Below are 16,459 nucleotides of genomic sequence, written 5' to 3'. Positions count from 1 at the left end.
TGTCAGGAAGCACTTAGGAAGAGGCACTGCAGATTCAGTATATTCAAAGATCTGTCCTTGGCCTTCTTTTCTGTTCTCCTTGACAATGTCATTAAAATTCCAGCTTGTGATGGAGGTCAGGTCCCTGCCTGCAGCTGCAGCTTATAGTCTCTGGAGGGCTGGGTTCTCCATCTCTAGTGCCCACTGGAAGATCCACCTACAGCGTCCTCGTCAAAGCAGTAGATTGCAGAGGGACGTGATCATGTCAACTCTTCCAGCCAACCCCACCCTTCCTTCTTTGCCTGGGACCCCTTTTTCCTTCAATGCTACTATTATGCCGCTGTTCATCTAGGCTTGAAACTGCTAAGTCAGTGATTCGTAGCATTGTTTGAAGTCTCAGACACCTTTAAGATTGGATGGAAGTAATCGGCTCTCCCCAGAAAAAGAAATATATGGCTGTGCTTGCTTCGGCAGCACATATACTAAAATTGGAATGACACAGAGACAATGAGCATGGCCCCTACTCAAGGATGACACGCAAATTCATGAAGCGTTCCATATTTTTAATTCTGTGGAATGTATAATGGATAAAAGGAGTGTGCTAGGCTGAGAACATCTCCAACAAGGACATCAAAGAACAATACATGCAGCAGGATTCTGGTTATTAAAAGAAACAAGCCCAGGAAAAATAAAACAAGATGAAACCAGAGAGGGAGACAAACCATAAGAGACTCTTAATCACAGGAAACAAACTGAGGGTTCCTGGAGGGGAGGGGCGTGGGGGGGGTGGGGTGACTGGGTGATGGGCATTAAGGAAGGCATGTGATGTAATGAGCACTGGGTATTATGTAAGACTGATGAATCACTGACCTCTACCTCTGAAACTAATAATATACTATATGTTAATTAATTGAATTTAAACTAAAAAAAAGATCCCCCCAAAAAAAGAAATATATGGCTATTCACACAAATAGTGTGATTCACTATTACTCAAAATTTCAGGGGGTCTTCAGTCTCCCCTATCAAAGCAATTCTGATTCCTCTCTTTTCCTTCATAACAACACCTGCTCAAAAACCTCCCCACTGTCAGTAAAATATGTCTGCATTCCTTAGCCTGGCACATAGAGCATCCCATGATCTGACTGCAGCCCCTCTTTCTAAAATAAATGGGTTAATGCATGCACAGCACAGTGCTTGGCCCACGGTGAGCACTCTGGAAGTGTTAGCTATTATTAGTATTATATTAATTATTATTTATGATTATTATTATCCTTTGTTTCAGCCCAACCAATTTCTCACTTGTCCCTCTACTCTTGTGTGTCCTGTTTTGCTCCCTCTGTGTTTTTTTTCTTCCTGCCAGTCATGTACTCCCCATCTCCCTAAGTCCTCCAGCCTTCACAGATCACAGTTCCCTGAACTTGAGCCCCCTCCTATAGGAAATTCAACCCCTTCCTCAACATTTCTGAATTTACCCAGAGCTTTTTTACCTTCTCCCAGTTGGGGCTTTTCACCTCCTGCCCTGAACCCCTGTCCTAGCTTTTGAAGAATGATGCGACCATACTGAAGTCTATGGGATAGTGGAGGTATTTAATAGGTATGGCCAATACTGAAGGTGGTTGGCCCTTCTGGGCATGGGGAATTAGTTATTGGCCATATTTCATGACCCACAACCTGATGCCCTATTGCCAACTGCACTCTTTTCATAGAACCTCGTTGCCTCCTTACTTCTTCGAGTTCTAAGCCCCCCAAAAACTCCTGCCCTGAGCCTCTCAAAAGGAAGTCAAAATCATTTCACTCTGGAACAACCTCTTTATCCCAAGGGAGACACTAGTTTATTGGATTCTTCAGGGCAATTCAGCTGCCTCTTGACTTCTACTTTTCCTCTTCGCCCTAGACCTTGCTTTTTGTAACCAAAAGGTCCATCAATTGTTTTCCTAAAACGAAGAGGAAATCGTAGCATTTCCCATGATGTGGAAACTGTCACCATTACTTTTTTTTTTTAAGATTTTATTTATTTATTTGAGAGAGAGAGCGTGTGCACACGAGTGGGGAGGGGCAGAGGGAGAGGGAGAAAGAATCTCAAGCAGACTCTGCATTGAGCGCAGAGCCCAATTTGGGGCTCGATCCCATGACCACAAGATCATGACCTGCGCTGAAACCAAGAGTTGGACATTTAACTGACTGAGCCACCCACGCAGCCCCCCCCATCACTTTTTTTTTTTAGTACTGGTAGTAACTTTCTCTTTCCAAGATCACTCTTATTCTTGCATGTCCAATTTATTCCCATCTCTCTAGGCCCAAGTATGAGGGCCAGTATGAGGTTTCCCTTTTCCACAAGGCCCTTCCTAACTTTCTCAATCAGAAATAAATCTTTTCCTGAATTTGTGTTTTTTTTTCTGTATTTGTCTTATGATACTGTCTTAGTCCATTCAGGCTGGTATAGCAAAAATACTATAGACGGGGTGGCTTAAACAACAGAATTTTATTTCTCATGGTTCTGGAGACTGGGCAGTTCAAGATCAAGCTGCCAATAAAATTAACAAGTCAGGAAAACGACAGATGTTGGCGGGGATGCAGAGAAAGGGGAACCCTCCTACACTGTTGGTGGGAATGCCAGCTGGTGCAGCCACTCTGGAAAACAGTAGGGAGGCTCCTCAAAAAGTTGAAAATAGAGCTACTGTACGACCCAGCAATTGCACTACTGGGTATTTACCCCAAAGATACAAATGTAAGGATCCAAAGGGGTCCGTGCACTCCAATGTTTATAGCAGCAAAGTCCACAATAGCCAAACTATGGAAAGAGCCAAGATGTCCATCAACAGAGGAATGGATAAAGAAGATGTGGTATATATATACAATGGAATATTATGCAGCCATCAAAAAACATGAAATTTTGCCATTTGCAACGACGTGGATGGAACTAGAGGATATTATGCTGAGCAAAATAAGTCAATCAGAGAAAGACATGTATCATATGATCTCACTGATATGAGGAATTTTTAATCACAGGAAACAAACTGAAGGTTGCTGGAGTAGTGGGGGGTGGGAGGGATGGGGTGACTGGGTGATAGACACTGGGGAGGGTATGTGCTATGGTGAGCGCTGTGAATTGTGTAAGACTGTTGAATCACAGACCTGTACCTCTGAAACAAATAATACATTATATGTTAAAAAAAAAAAAAAGTAGGAAGGGAAAAATGAAGGGGGGACATCAGAGGGGGAGATGAACCATGAGAGACTATGGACTCCAGGAAACAAACTGAGGGTTTTAGAGGGGAGGGGGCTGGGGGGATGGGTTAGCCTGGTGATGGCTATTAAAGAGGGCACATATTGCATGGTCACTGGGTTTTATACACAAACAATGAATCATGGAACACTATATCAAAAACTAATGATGTGGGGCGCCTGGGTGGCTCAGTCGTTAAGCGTCTGCCTTCGGCTCAGGTCATGATCCCAGGGTCCTGGGATCGAGCCCCGCATCGGGCTCCCTGCTCGGCGGGAAGCCTGCTTCTCCCTCTCCCACTCCCCCTTCTTGTGTTCCCCCTCTCGCTGTCTCTCTCTCTCTGTCAAATAAATAAATAAAATCTTAAAAAAAAAAAAAAAAAGAAATTTGAATGTGCTGGGTACTCCAGGTACATTTTCTCATTAATCCAGTGTGTTAGGTAATATTGTTTTCACTACACAGGTCACTATATAGAAGTCACTCAGAGAATAAGTTACAGAGCTGGGATCAAACCCAGTCCTGTCAATTTCCAGAAACCGAGTCTTTTTTGTTGCTGTTTTTTGATTATGTGAACATTACGCCTATACAACAATGAAGATTTTAAAAGAAAGCAAACACAATCTTGTAATTGGTAGATATTTTACGTAAAGACTTCTTTGTACTTTTTGTAGATCTGTTCAGAAATGTTTTGCTTGGATCAACTCTAAGATCGGTTAAGAACACATAACTGTACTACATGCAGTTTTCAGTGAACTTTTCCAGATTACCGGCTATGAAATTTGATGGCATATCTCATGATTCTCTATCCTCCCCCCAGTTCATCCTCGTTTCAGAAGTCCTAGAAATGACTGGGATATAGGACAGAAATTCCTATCATTTGATTGTTGTCATGGATGCTGTGATGTGCTGCCTCCCTAGATTCCCTGCTTCAGGATGGAGGCAGTCATTCTCTCACCTGCTGGGAGAGTCAACTGATAGCTCTCAGATGAGCATTTCTCCAAGAATTGCCCTTCCTCAGCTGAAGAAAGCTGCCTTACAGCCATTTCTGATGACTGACCAATGATGGGTGGTGGTGGGAGAGAACCCAAGTGTTTAGGTATTCAGTGAGCAGACTGTGCTAGGGAGGTGTGGGCTCCAGGTTCCAAAGAAGCTAAAGATGCCAGGACAGGTCCAACTCTGTCCCCTCGGTGGCCCCTCCAGCCGTTGCAGGCATTCCAGCCCCCCTCGCTTAGCCTTCCTCCAGACAGATACTGCACCCAGGAGTGTGGGAGCCAGGTGTGGGGTCCCCACCAAGGCTGAGAGGGAGGAAGAGGACCTCACTGACTTTAAAGAGTTAGGGAGATACTGGTCAGAACTGTTTGCCTTCACCTCTAGCTGGTGGAACAGCAGCTGCAGGCGGAAGTATTTTATGATGTGTGGCTGTATGCCAGGAACAGTCCTATTTAGCCATTAAGATGTAAAACAACACAGTTTTACAGGATGTTTTAGCCTTTGTTTTTATTGTGGCTTTCTTACTAAGTGCCAGACACCGTGCCAAAAGTTAGGCGTGCACTATCTCTTTTAATCTTTACTATAGCCCGTTGACAGCAGCCTTGAATGAACTGATTGGAAAACTGAAGTTCAGAGAGATTAAGGAATTGCCCCTGGAATTCACCATAATTAAGAACATCTAGCAAGTGGAAGGCAGGTCTATCAGGAATTTCAGAGTCTTGACTCAAGCTGCTTTCTGCTGACTTGCCATGATGCTGTAGCCCACCGGAATCACTACCCAAAGAGCTCGTGTGACAAGCTTAAAAAGATCCAGCTGCAATCTTCCTAGCAGCAGCAAGGCCTAGCCTAGTGTTTTGTACATAGGAACTAAATGGAATTAAAAGGTGCTGACAGATCGCTTTAACGATAGATGTCAATGGGACAGACCAAAAAAAGGCAGAGTCGACTTTTTATTCACACCATGGAAAACAACTGAAGTCCCATCCTCATTCATCAGAGTCTTCTAGTTCCTGTGATAAAGCAGAACTTGCAAAATCGGATCCCAAGGTGACGTGTTTTTCTTGAACTGAAAGTACAAATGAGTCAAACGTTGTCATTGCTGTCTGAGACAAGTGGTTAGGTGGGCACATTTACCTGCGGGAACAGCCTCCTTCTGAGCCGGTCCCTTGCCGCAGGCTGCTGCCTGCTTTGGCTCCCCACGGTGTCCCCAGCTGCTGACACGCTTCCTGGCACGTAGGAGACTCTGGATAAATCGGTGTTGAAAGTCAATGAGCTGTTCTGAGCAAAGTCTCAGGGTACTGGGATTGGGATAGAGAACACCCACTGAGCATCAGTACTATGCTAAATGTTGGGGGTACAAAGGTGGATTCAGTAAGCTACAAAATTTGCCGGGCCCAGTGCAAAATGGAAATGAGGGGCGCCTGCACCTCGTTCAGATATTAAGAATTTCAAGACAGTGACAGCAGAGCGTTAAACCAAATGTGGGGCTCTTCTGAGTATGGGGTCTTGTGTGACTGAGTAAGTTCCATGCCCAGGAAACTGGCCCTCCATGAATTAGAAAGTTTCTGTTATCAAACGGTTCTCAGCTCAGTGGGCAAGAAAAAAAGCCTACACAATGATGATTTGGTGTGATAGTGTGTTTTGGGAGGGAGTGTGAGCGTTATGAGAGCAAAGACTCACTTAGACCTCACACAGGTATTATAATCTCCTTTGTTTAACCTAAAATACTTTTACCGTATTACCTGTTTAATGCCTTATCGAGGTATATATAATTCACATACCATGCAAGTCGATTCACCCATTTAAAGTATACCGTTCAAATGGGGCCCCCGGGTGGCTCAGTTGGTTAAACATCTGCCTTCTGCTCAGTTCATGATCCCAGGGTCCTGGGATCGAGTCTGATATCGGGCTCCCTGCTTAGCGGGGAGCCTGCTTCTCCCTCTCCCTCTGCCCCTCACCCAATTCATGCTCTCTCTCTCTCTCCCCCACCCCTGCCCTGCTCCTGATCTCTCTCTCTCTCTCTCAAATAAATAAAATCTTAAAGTGTACCATTCAATAGTTTTTAGTATACTGATAGAGATATGTAACCATGACCACAATCAATTTTAGAACATTTTCATCCCTCCAAAAGACACCCCACTCTCAGGAGCAGTCACTCCCCATTTTCCTCCACTCCTCCCAACCCAAGGTCACCGCTGATTTTGTTTCTCTCTCTCTTTGTGAAATAAATAAATAAAATCTTTTTCTTTTTTAAAGATTTTATTTATTTGACAGAGAGATACACACCGAGAGAGGCAACACAAGCAGGGGGAGTGGGAGACAGAGAAGCAGGCCTCCCGCTGAGCATCCAGGAGCCCGATGCAGGGCTTGATCCCAGGACCCTAGGATCATGACCTGAGCCGAAGGCAGATGCTTAACGACTGAGCCACCCAGGCGCCCCGCTAATTTTGTTTCTGTCTCTATAGATTTACCTATTCCTAAGAGTGGAATTGTTGGTGATGCTGTGTTACTCAATTATTTAAATAACAGCTTTATTGAGATATCATCATATATCATAAAATCCGCCCTCTTAAAATGTACAATTCAGTGGTTTTTTTAGTATATGCACAGGGCTGTACAACTGCTACTATCTAATTCTAGAACATTTTCATCATCCCAAAAAGAAATCTCATACCCCTTAGCAATCATACCCTCCAGGTCCTGGCAGGCACTAATCTGCTGTCTGTCTCTATGGATTTGCCTATCCTGGAAACGTCATATAAATGGAATCATCCTATAATACATGATGTTTGTGTCTGACTTCTTTCACTTAGCATAATATTTTCAAGGTTCATCCATTTTGTAGCACATATGTAATCTCCTTTTTATAGATGAGGAAACCAAGACTCTGGGAAGCTAAATGATTTGCTCAAGGTCACATAGGTGGTAAGTAGAAATATTAGGGTGACCTTAGAGCCAGTTTGCCCAGGACTGTCCCAATTTTAGCACTGAATGTCCCATTCTTGGGAAATCCCTTGGTCCTGGTCAAACCGGGACAGGTGATCACCCTGGGTGGGATTCAGCCTAGTCTGCCTGCGATACAACTTTGTGTGATAAAGAGGTGCAGGATTCTGCAGGTGAAACCAAACCAGCATATCCTAGAATAGTGTAGAAAACTTGGACATTATCTCAATACCCCTTAAACCAATCTTTGTGCTCCTTTCATTTATGTATCTAAGTCTCCACTTTAATATTCCCCAACTTTTGATCTCAGGGTTGTAAGTTCGAGCTCCATGTTGGGTGTAGAGATTACTTAAAGATAAATTTTTTTTTTTGAAGATTTTATTTATTCATTTGAGAGATAGACACACACACAGAGCACAAGGAGGGGGAGAGGCAGAGGAAGAGGGAGAAGCAGAATTCCCGCTGATCTGGGAGCCCGACATAGGGCTCGATCCCAGGACCTGGAGATCGTGACCTGGGCCGAAGGCAGATATTTAACCATCTGAGCCACCCAGGTGCCCCTAAAAATAAATCTTAAAAAAAGAAAAAAAAAGTAGGATGCAGTCATCATGACACTTTACCACTAAATGCCTAAAATATGGATCTTCTAGAAAAAAGACATTCTAATAAATAACCACAATACCACTACTATCACACCTAAGAAAATTAACATTAATTCAATAATGCAATTGAATATATTCTCTATATTCAAATTCCTCCAATGGTCTTAAAATTGTCTTTTTTTTAAAAAAAAGATTTTATTTATTTATTTGTCAGAGAGAGGGAGAGAGAGAGAGCGCAAAAGCAGGGGGAGCAGCAGGCAGAAGGAGAAGCAGGCTCCCCGCTGAGCAGGGAGCCAGATGCGGGACTTGATCCCAGGACCCTGGGATCATGACCTGAGCCGACGGCAGATGCTTAATGGACTGAGCCACCCAGGTGTCCCTTTTTTTTTTTTTTTAAGATTTTAAAAATGTCTTTCATAAGCAGACTCTTTTCTCCTCTAAGGTGCAGTCTAATGAAGATTTACACATTGCATTTGGTTGTTATCTGCTTACTCCCTCTTAGCCAAGAAAAATCTCTGCCTTTTGGTGGTTTCCTTGACATTTTAAGCTAGTTGTTTTTTTTTTTTTTATACAGGTTTTTTCCAAATTCTGGATTTGCTTGACTATTTCCTTGTTTAGATTCAGGAAAGATTCTGCTTAGGGGGTGTTGTGTACCTCTTAGTGTGTAAGATCAGTGCCCATCGTCTTACCATTGCTGATGCCGAAGTTTGACTGCTTGGTTAAAGAGTATGTCTACCAGGTCTCACCATGGTAAAGGTACATCTTCCTTTTGGAATTATTAACTGATCTCTGAGATGCTACTTTGAAGCCATGTGATTATTTTGTTCCCTAACATCCTTTCACTCAATAGCTTTAGCATCTGTTAATGATGGTACACTGAAGCAATTACTATATTGGCAGTTGCAAACTCCCTTATTCATCTACATTTACTAGCTGGCATGCTTTTGAATCACTGTGAACTCATAGTTTTTTTACATTTCATTTAATGTGTTATAATCCATTACCATCATTAATTTTTTGATGCCCAAATTGCCCAAATTTGGGCAACTGGGTGCTCCTAAAATCCAAGATTTGAAAGGTCTTTAAAAGCTAATGTATATGTCACAAAATATGATGGTTTAGGGGCCATGAGACTCTAAAAAGTAGACCATATTCATATATTATTAAATACTTTTTGGATAGTTTGTTGGCATGAAGTGTTTGCTACCTAAAACAAGTTCAGAAACAATCTGTTGACAACACCTTTGATACTCTTAGAAGCTATGTTGTAAAACATTTTCTTTGAACTTGATGTATTGTGATAGGACTTCTTCCTAAGAATACAAACGAATTTTGATCTTTATATATTATTTGAGTTTATAACAAGATTTTAAATGTCTTTAACCCAACTTTCCAAAGTGGCACAGGAAGAGTCAGAAAATTAATACAGCTGCATTGGATGCTGGAAATTTCATCTCCTGAGCAATGCTGATGGAGTATAAGAATGAAGGAAACTCAGGGCGCCTGGGTGGCTCAGTCGTTAAGGGTCTGCCTTCAGCTCAGGTCATGATCCCAGGGTCCTGGGATCGAGCCCCACATCGGGCTCCCTGCTTCGCGGGAAGCCTGCTTCTCCCTCTCCCACTCCCCCTGTTTGTGTTCCTACTCTCGCTATCTCTCTCTGTCAAATAAATAAATAAAATCTTAAAAAAAAAAAAAAAAAGAATAGAAGGAAACTCTAAGTAGCCCCCAAATAGATAGAATTGGGTTGGGTTGCAAGTCATAGAAGGCCAAACAATGGCTTTACCCCATGGGGACTAAATTTCTTCTCATGTAATAAACCCAAATGTGGTCAGTTCAAGGCTAATGCAGCTGCTCAATGATGTCGTCAAGGCTTCTTCTTTCTTTTTTACTTCACCATCCTTAGTCTGTCGCTTTTGTCCCATTCTAAGATGGCTACTGAACTTCTAAGGTATTGTATCTGTGTCAGGAAGAAGAGGGAAGGGATAAAGGTCAAACTGAATCAGTCCCTATCAGGAAATGTTCTCAGAAGCCCCAGGCAGATCCTTATGTTTATATCTTGTTGGCCAGAATTGGAACATCATGGTCCCTTTCCCTGCAAGGCAGTCTACAGTAGAAGAAAGTGAAGGAGAAGGGAGCTACAAAGAGCTTTTGGGCGCCAAAACACAGTATCTACAGGCTTGTAAATAGCTAGGTATCTTTAGTGAATATTTCACAAAAGTGACATCTAAAGAAGTTACCATGGCCAACCAAAGTCTGTTGCCTTCCATTTATAAAGCAAAAATTTTTTGAGCATCTTCTATGTACTATTACTTCACTGAGAATAGAAAGATAAAAGTGATATATTCTTCATTTGTTCTCTTTATAACATCTTTTTGAAAGTTCCAAGTAGTTAGTAAATCCCATAGGACTCAGGGGACAAGCAGGTTTGCTCAGCTTTATGTTATCTCTTCACAACAGTTTCACATGCAATCAAAACAGGAATTGAATCACACCATTAAGATAACTAGCTCAGTCAACTATTCAGTATTCTTTCATGTAAATGGTTCTCCTTCTGAAAAATTATCCTAAATTAAATTCATATTCAGATAGTCTTGCCAAACTAACTTCAGTAGCTTGGTTGGACCAGCATTATTTCCAATGTTTATGGTAACTTGTTTATGTTTATAGAATAATTATGATAGTCTGTATTATACTAAATGATAACAGAGTAATATTTGGGGTAAACTACTTATAAATATAACTTAAAATCATAGTGATATCACCCTAATTCCTTGTCTGAATAGGCAAAGCATAAACATGTAGATTTCCTTAAAGAAAACTGTTGCATTAGGCTTCAAATTCCCTAAGATTTTCTAGATCAGAGATAGGCATACTATAGCCAAGGGGCCAAATCTGGACTGCTGTCTGTTGTAAATAAAGTTTTATTGGAACCCAGCACACCACTTGTTTATGTATTGTCTTAGGCTGCTTTGTAACTACAACTGGCAGAGCTGAGTAGTTGTGATAGAGACGATTTGGCCCTCAAAGCCTAAAATATTTGCTATCTGGCCCTTTACAGAAAAAGTTTTACTTACCATTACTTAGCATATATTAGGTGCTCAATCAATGCTTCTTGATTCATTGAATGAATGTATTCAAAGCTTTCACCTGGATATGATAAATCAACAAACCAACAAATCTAAACGCAAAGCATTTAATACTTCCCCAATTTATCTGACATTTGCTTGTTTGATTGTAGTTTGCTATTGTTGACAGACCATATGCCTCACAAGGAGCCTCTTAATGCTTTGAGATTCCAGAATGCAAACTGCTCTAGGTCTAAGTTTTCAAAAAGTTGGCCTTTGGGCTAAATATGTCTCATTGACATGTTTTATTTGGCCCACACAATGTTGCTGTTGTTTGTTTTAAAAGTAGCATTAGCTGCCAACATTTAAAAATAGGGAGACTTCACATAATAATCTAAATTTCCAGCTTCTCTTGAAGATTTGAAAGATCAGACAATGTGAGCTTACAATTTGGTTAGGGCCATAACCACCTAGGGCTGAGCAGCTGTTGCCTCCCCAGATGGGGTAAGTGCTCCCCAGTTCCCCACAGTCCCCCACTCGCGATAGTCTTACCCATGGCCGACCCCAGCCAGGTACCTTATCTGCCTGGCCCTTCTGTAGACTTTTGTATTTGGGATCTTCACTCTAGGAGTATCATTTCCTACAAAGGCCGCTGAACTAGAACACTAGTCTACAGCTTCATCTTCTTGGATTGAAAATAGACTGGTACATCTGAAGACAAAACAGGAAAGAATGACAATGCTATTAAGACCGTTACCTTCATTCCCACTAGAACACAACTTTATTCCACCCCCTCTTTCCTTTTTCAAATGAGCTTGAGGACTCAACCTGCTTTCCTTCCAGCTATTCAGCTCCTTCCACCCACTCCATCCCCTGGAGTTGTTTACCCCAACCCCTGGAGTGCTGTCTCCCCCAGTTCCTTGCTTCCTTGCTGCCCTTGAAAACAAACACCTTGGCCCTTTTTGTTTTTAGAGTTTTACTGTTAATCATTACGGGGCAACAGACAGGAAATAACAAGGAGGAAATCACCAAGTTAAAAAAAAAAGTTATGGTTCTTACAGTCATAGTCCCTGATTCCTGTGATGAGGTGGCCCCTGGAGGTACCCTATGTTTATTCTCTCACCTTAGGTTCTCATCGCTGGTGGATTGTGTTTTATAGAGGGCCTAGAGATTCTGGAACATCCAAATGGTGCTGAAGAATCGCCTGGAGAGAATTGGAGCCATTAGGTGGCAGCACAGGGTATATCTTTTCAAGTCTTTCTACACCAGGCTGGCCGATGTGAGGCACCCAATTGTCTAGGAAAGGGTAACTTAGCACCTGGTTAGGACAAGCACTGGGGCTGAGACCAGCAAGAGGAGAAGAGCCCCCCAAGAGGCTCCCAGTCACACTGCTGTCACGGAGCCAAGTGTGGAATTCTTTTCTCCCCTGCCTTTCCCTGATATGGTGATCAGAACCACAGACTCTTAGCGCTGATAAGAAGCTTCCAGTCCAACACCTTGATTATGCTGATAAGCAAACCGAGGTCCTGAGAGGCTGCACTGGCCTCCTATCGGTGCCAGGTCATGAGACCAGTCAGACATTTCTGTAGCTTCATTCGTGCCCGCCAATCCTTCCGGTCTGAACCTCCTGGTTCAAAAGCATTTACTGAAGTCTGCTTAGTATAGTCAAAGACTGATTTTCCTAGTTTTGAAGGTGAAACTAAGGTGGGGTTTTTGGCCTCTGACTGAGCAGGACTTCTTACAGGAAACAGAGACTTAACTGGACACAGGTCAACAAAAGTAAGCTTGGTTTCTGCCTCCACCTACTTAACCCATCTGGGAGAAAAGTGAGGGCCCCTTATCCAGAAGGCGAGTTATGGCTCTCCACACTCTATGCAGGCCAGTGTGGGCTCTAGTTTATGGGATCAGCTAGTATTAACTGTGGCTCTTATCAAGAGTGGCCTAGCGTATCAGGGCTGGGCCATGCACACCCAAATAATTCACCAGTCCCCTCAAATGACATTAGTAAAACCACTCATACTGCTCGAATTTAAACACAAATTCAAACAATTGCATTATAACAGAATCATGTCCTCAGGCTTCAATTAGTTTAGAGGGCAGTGCATGACCCAAGGGAAGAGGACTTACCTTTGATCGTGAGGTAGCATTTACTTGAAGGGGTCAGGGTCTCACAGGAGAAATTTGGCTGGAACTACTACCAATAAAAAGTTTTACTTGTTTATGTTGAGGCACCATCCTGGGTGTTTTAGGGTCTTGCTACTCAGATGGTGGTCCTCCAACCAGCAGCAGTACCTGGAAGCTGCTTAGAAATGCAGAATCTCAGCCCCATCCCATTCCTGCTGAATCAGCATTTTCATTTTAGCAAGATCCCCTATTGAGGCCCATGCATATTAAAGTTTGAGCTTTAGGACACCCTAGAGAAATACACCCTCAAATAGTCCCTACCTCAAAGAACTTATGGACTGGTTTAAGAGCACAAACCACACATGTGAAAAATGTCTTGAAAGTGACCACTAAGAAATGTATCATTAATGCCAGGTAGGCTGCCCTAGGACATATAAAATACACACATTGCGGTGTTTTTATTTTGTTTTTTGTTTTAAGATTTTATTTATTTATCTATCGGAGAGAATGAGAAAGCATGAGCAGGGGGAGTGGCCGGCAGAGGGAGAAGCAAGACACCCCAGGGAGCAGGGAACCCGATGCGAGACTCGATCCCAGGACACTGGGATCATGACCTGAGCTGAAGGCAGATGCTTAACTGACTGAGCCACCCAGGCGTCCAAAACACACACATTTTGAAAGGGTGCAAAGAACGATTATGGCTAAGAGGTGTCAGTCTGTGAGGTGTCGGGTGGAGAGATTTTGATAAGCATATATTAATGGAGAGGGAAAAGGACAGGGGAAGGCGTTTCAAGTGGAGAGATCAGGATAAAACCCAGGAGGAGGCAAAGTGTAAATTCTAAGCAGTGGCCTACAGATATTTTATGATCTTATGCAGGTCCCCAGACTTCCCTTGGATCCTTACAACACATCGCATGCTGCTGTGACTCCACATGCATGTAACCTCATCACATGTTATGTCTTTTGGTTTCGACAGGGGTTCTCATGGGAAGTCTTCAAATGTGCTCACCAACATGCAAACTTTTTTCCTTGGGATCAAATAGGCTGGTCCTTACCCTTTCCTTTCTTGTGCAGTTGGCTGTGATTTCTAGCTCTTCTTTTATAATCGGGTAAAAGGAAATTCCTTACATGTGCACTCTCCTAAATTGTTTGAGCCTTTCTAATGTGGTGCAAATCTTCGCTGTAAAGCTCTTAATCAGATCTCATAAAAGATTAGTCCAAACCATGTTTTCAGTTTCTAGATAGTTAATCATCCTCGAGAGCCAGGAATTAACATGAAAATTGGAAACTTGTGTTGTTCCCGTCTTTACGTCCAGATTTAGTTTCAAAGCCAAAGTGATTGCACAGAAAATGAAATCCAGTTTCAGTGTTTATTTTCCAAATGAGCTGGTGTGATTGTAACCCTCTCTTCTTCACACACACATCTGATAACCCAAAGAGTTGACCCAGGGGTGAAACACAGCGGGCATGAAATGAGAGTGTAAGAGCGCCTCCACTGGATGCCCGAGGGAAAGCTGTCCCGCCAGCTTCCTGGAGCCGCACAGGTCAACTGGAGATTCCAGAAAAGAAATATGATAATCTGAGGAGATAACACCCTTTATATAATTCTTTAGAATAATTCCACCATAAGCTCAAGGGCTGTTCCCCTTCTCTGAGCGCTGTTGGGGGTCACTGAAATCAGGCTGGAGGCCCGAGTCTGTCCAAGTGGAGGTCGGTCCGCCCCTTGGTTTCAGGGCTGCACATTCCTTTGACCAGCAACACTCTGGCAGGGAGGACCTCGACTGCCCAGGAGCAGCTGACTGCTCATCTCTGTCACAGCCCATCAGCAAGCAGCTTGTCACCAGCTGCCCAGTGCACCCAGAAAAAAAATGGTTCTTATATTCAGAGAGATAATTTGAGTTGATAGGAATAGCATCAGGGGAAGAGAATGGCATCACCAAATCAATACTTGAGCTTCACAGATTAATATCTTGGCTCTGGCTCTGAGTTTATATTCAGGAGGCCCTTGCTCCCAGACAGAGACACTAAATGGAACAGACATTTCATTCCCAACAACAGCAAATTCCCTTTTCTTAATGAGGAGTCAACTAGAGACTTGACACATTAAAGAAAATTCATTGAGAACATCCATTAGCTGTGAATTTTATGTTTATTGTGGCACACCTTTGGGAAATAATGTGGAGATGCTGGGAGAGGGGAGCTGCATGCCTGGTATGAATGCTGATTATAGGAATGAATCTTTCTACATCCATGTTCACAGAAGCATTATGCACAATAGCTAAAACAGAAGTAACCCACGTGGCCGTTGATGGATGAATGGTAAAAAAAGAAATGTGGTAGACACATACAATGGAATGTCATTCAGCCTTTTTTAAGGAAGGAAACGCTGATACAAGCCACAACATGGATGAACCTTGAAGACATTATGCTAAGTGAAATAAACCAGATATGAAAAGGACCAATACTGTACGATTCCATTTATATGAAGCACCTAGAGTAGAGTTCATAGAGACAGAAAGTAGAATGGTTGTTTCCAGGGCCTGGGGCGAGGGGGCGATGGGATTTATTATTTAATGGGCACAGAGTTTCAGTTTAAGAAGATGAGAAAGTTGGGGCGCCTGCGTGGCTCAGTCGGTTAAGCGTCTGCCTTCGGCTCAGGTCATGATCCTGGAGTCCTGGGATCGAGCCCTGCATCGGGCTCCCTGCTCAACAGGGAGTCTGCTTCATCCTCTCCCTCTGCTCCTCCCCCACTTGTGCTCTCTCTCCTTCATTCTTTCTCTCAAATAAATAAATAATAAAAATCTTAAAAGAAAAAAAAGAAGATGAGAAAGTTCTGGAGATGGATGATGGTGATGGTTGTACAACAATGTGAATGTACCTACTGCTATCGAACGGCACACTTAAAAATGGTTAAAATGGTAAATCTTTGTTATGTATATTTTGTCACAATAAGGGAAAAATGAATCTTTTATCCAACAGTCAGAGAGCAAATCTTTTATTTAAAAGAATCTCAACATCATTGGTTCCAAGGAGATTTCTTGGAAATGTTCAGTGGAGTACAAGTGGTTTAACCCCTGATTGAGTTTACTGTGGGACATAAATTTATAATCATAGAGGTTGACAAACTGATTACATATCAATCAGCCATGCAAAACAACACAGATTGCAACATGGTGACATAAGATTTACCAGCTAAGCAGTTTTCCTATCTTGTAGATCAGGGCTTTTCAAACTTGAATGTGTATGGGAATCACCTAGGCATCTTGTTAAAAATGCAGATTCTGATTTAGTAAGTTTGGGTTGAAGCTTGAAATTCCACTTATCTAAAGGGACCCCATTTTAAGTAGCAAGCGTGTAGATCTCTCTTCAGTTAAGATTCCTGTCCACACCTTGGAGGTAACGCCCCCCTCCTCAAAACTGAACATAAGCATCTCCAGGTTTGAGTAAAGGAGAGTCTCTGGGTGGTATTAATTGTTCCTGGGATTCTCTCACTTTGCTTATTACTACCATCAAAATTCACGTTTCTGGGATCT

The 16,459-nt window shown here is 42.6% G+C and overlaps 1 non-coding gene across 1 annotated transcript; it reads left to right on the top strand.

Moving 5' to 3' along the window:
* The first annotated feature begins 437 nt into the window (after window positions 1-437).
* LOC116647763 lies at window positions 438-544 on the top strand. Its single transcript, XR_004302371.1, has one exon. It is a non-coding gene; the product is annotated as a U6 spliceosomal RNA (small nuclear RNA).
* Window positions 545-16,459: the final 15,915 nt, after the last annotated feature.

Source organism: Phoca vitulina, unplaced genomic scaffold (genome assembly GCF_004348235.1).
Source record: "Phoca vitulina isolate PV1807 unplaced genomic scaffold, GSC_HSeal_1.0 scaffold40, whole genome shotgun sequence".
NCBI lineage: Eukaryota > Metazoa > Chordata > Mammalia > Carnivora > Phocidae > Phoca > Phoca vitulina.
This window is presented reverse-complemented; position numbering and strand designations above follow the sequence as displayed.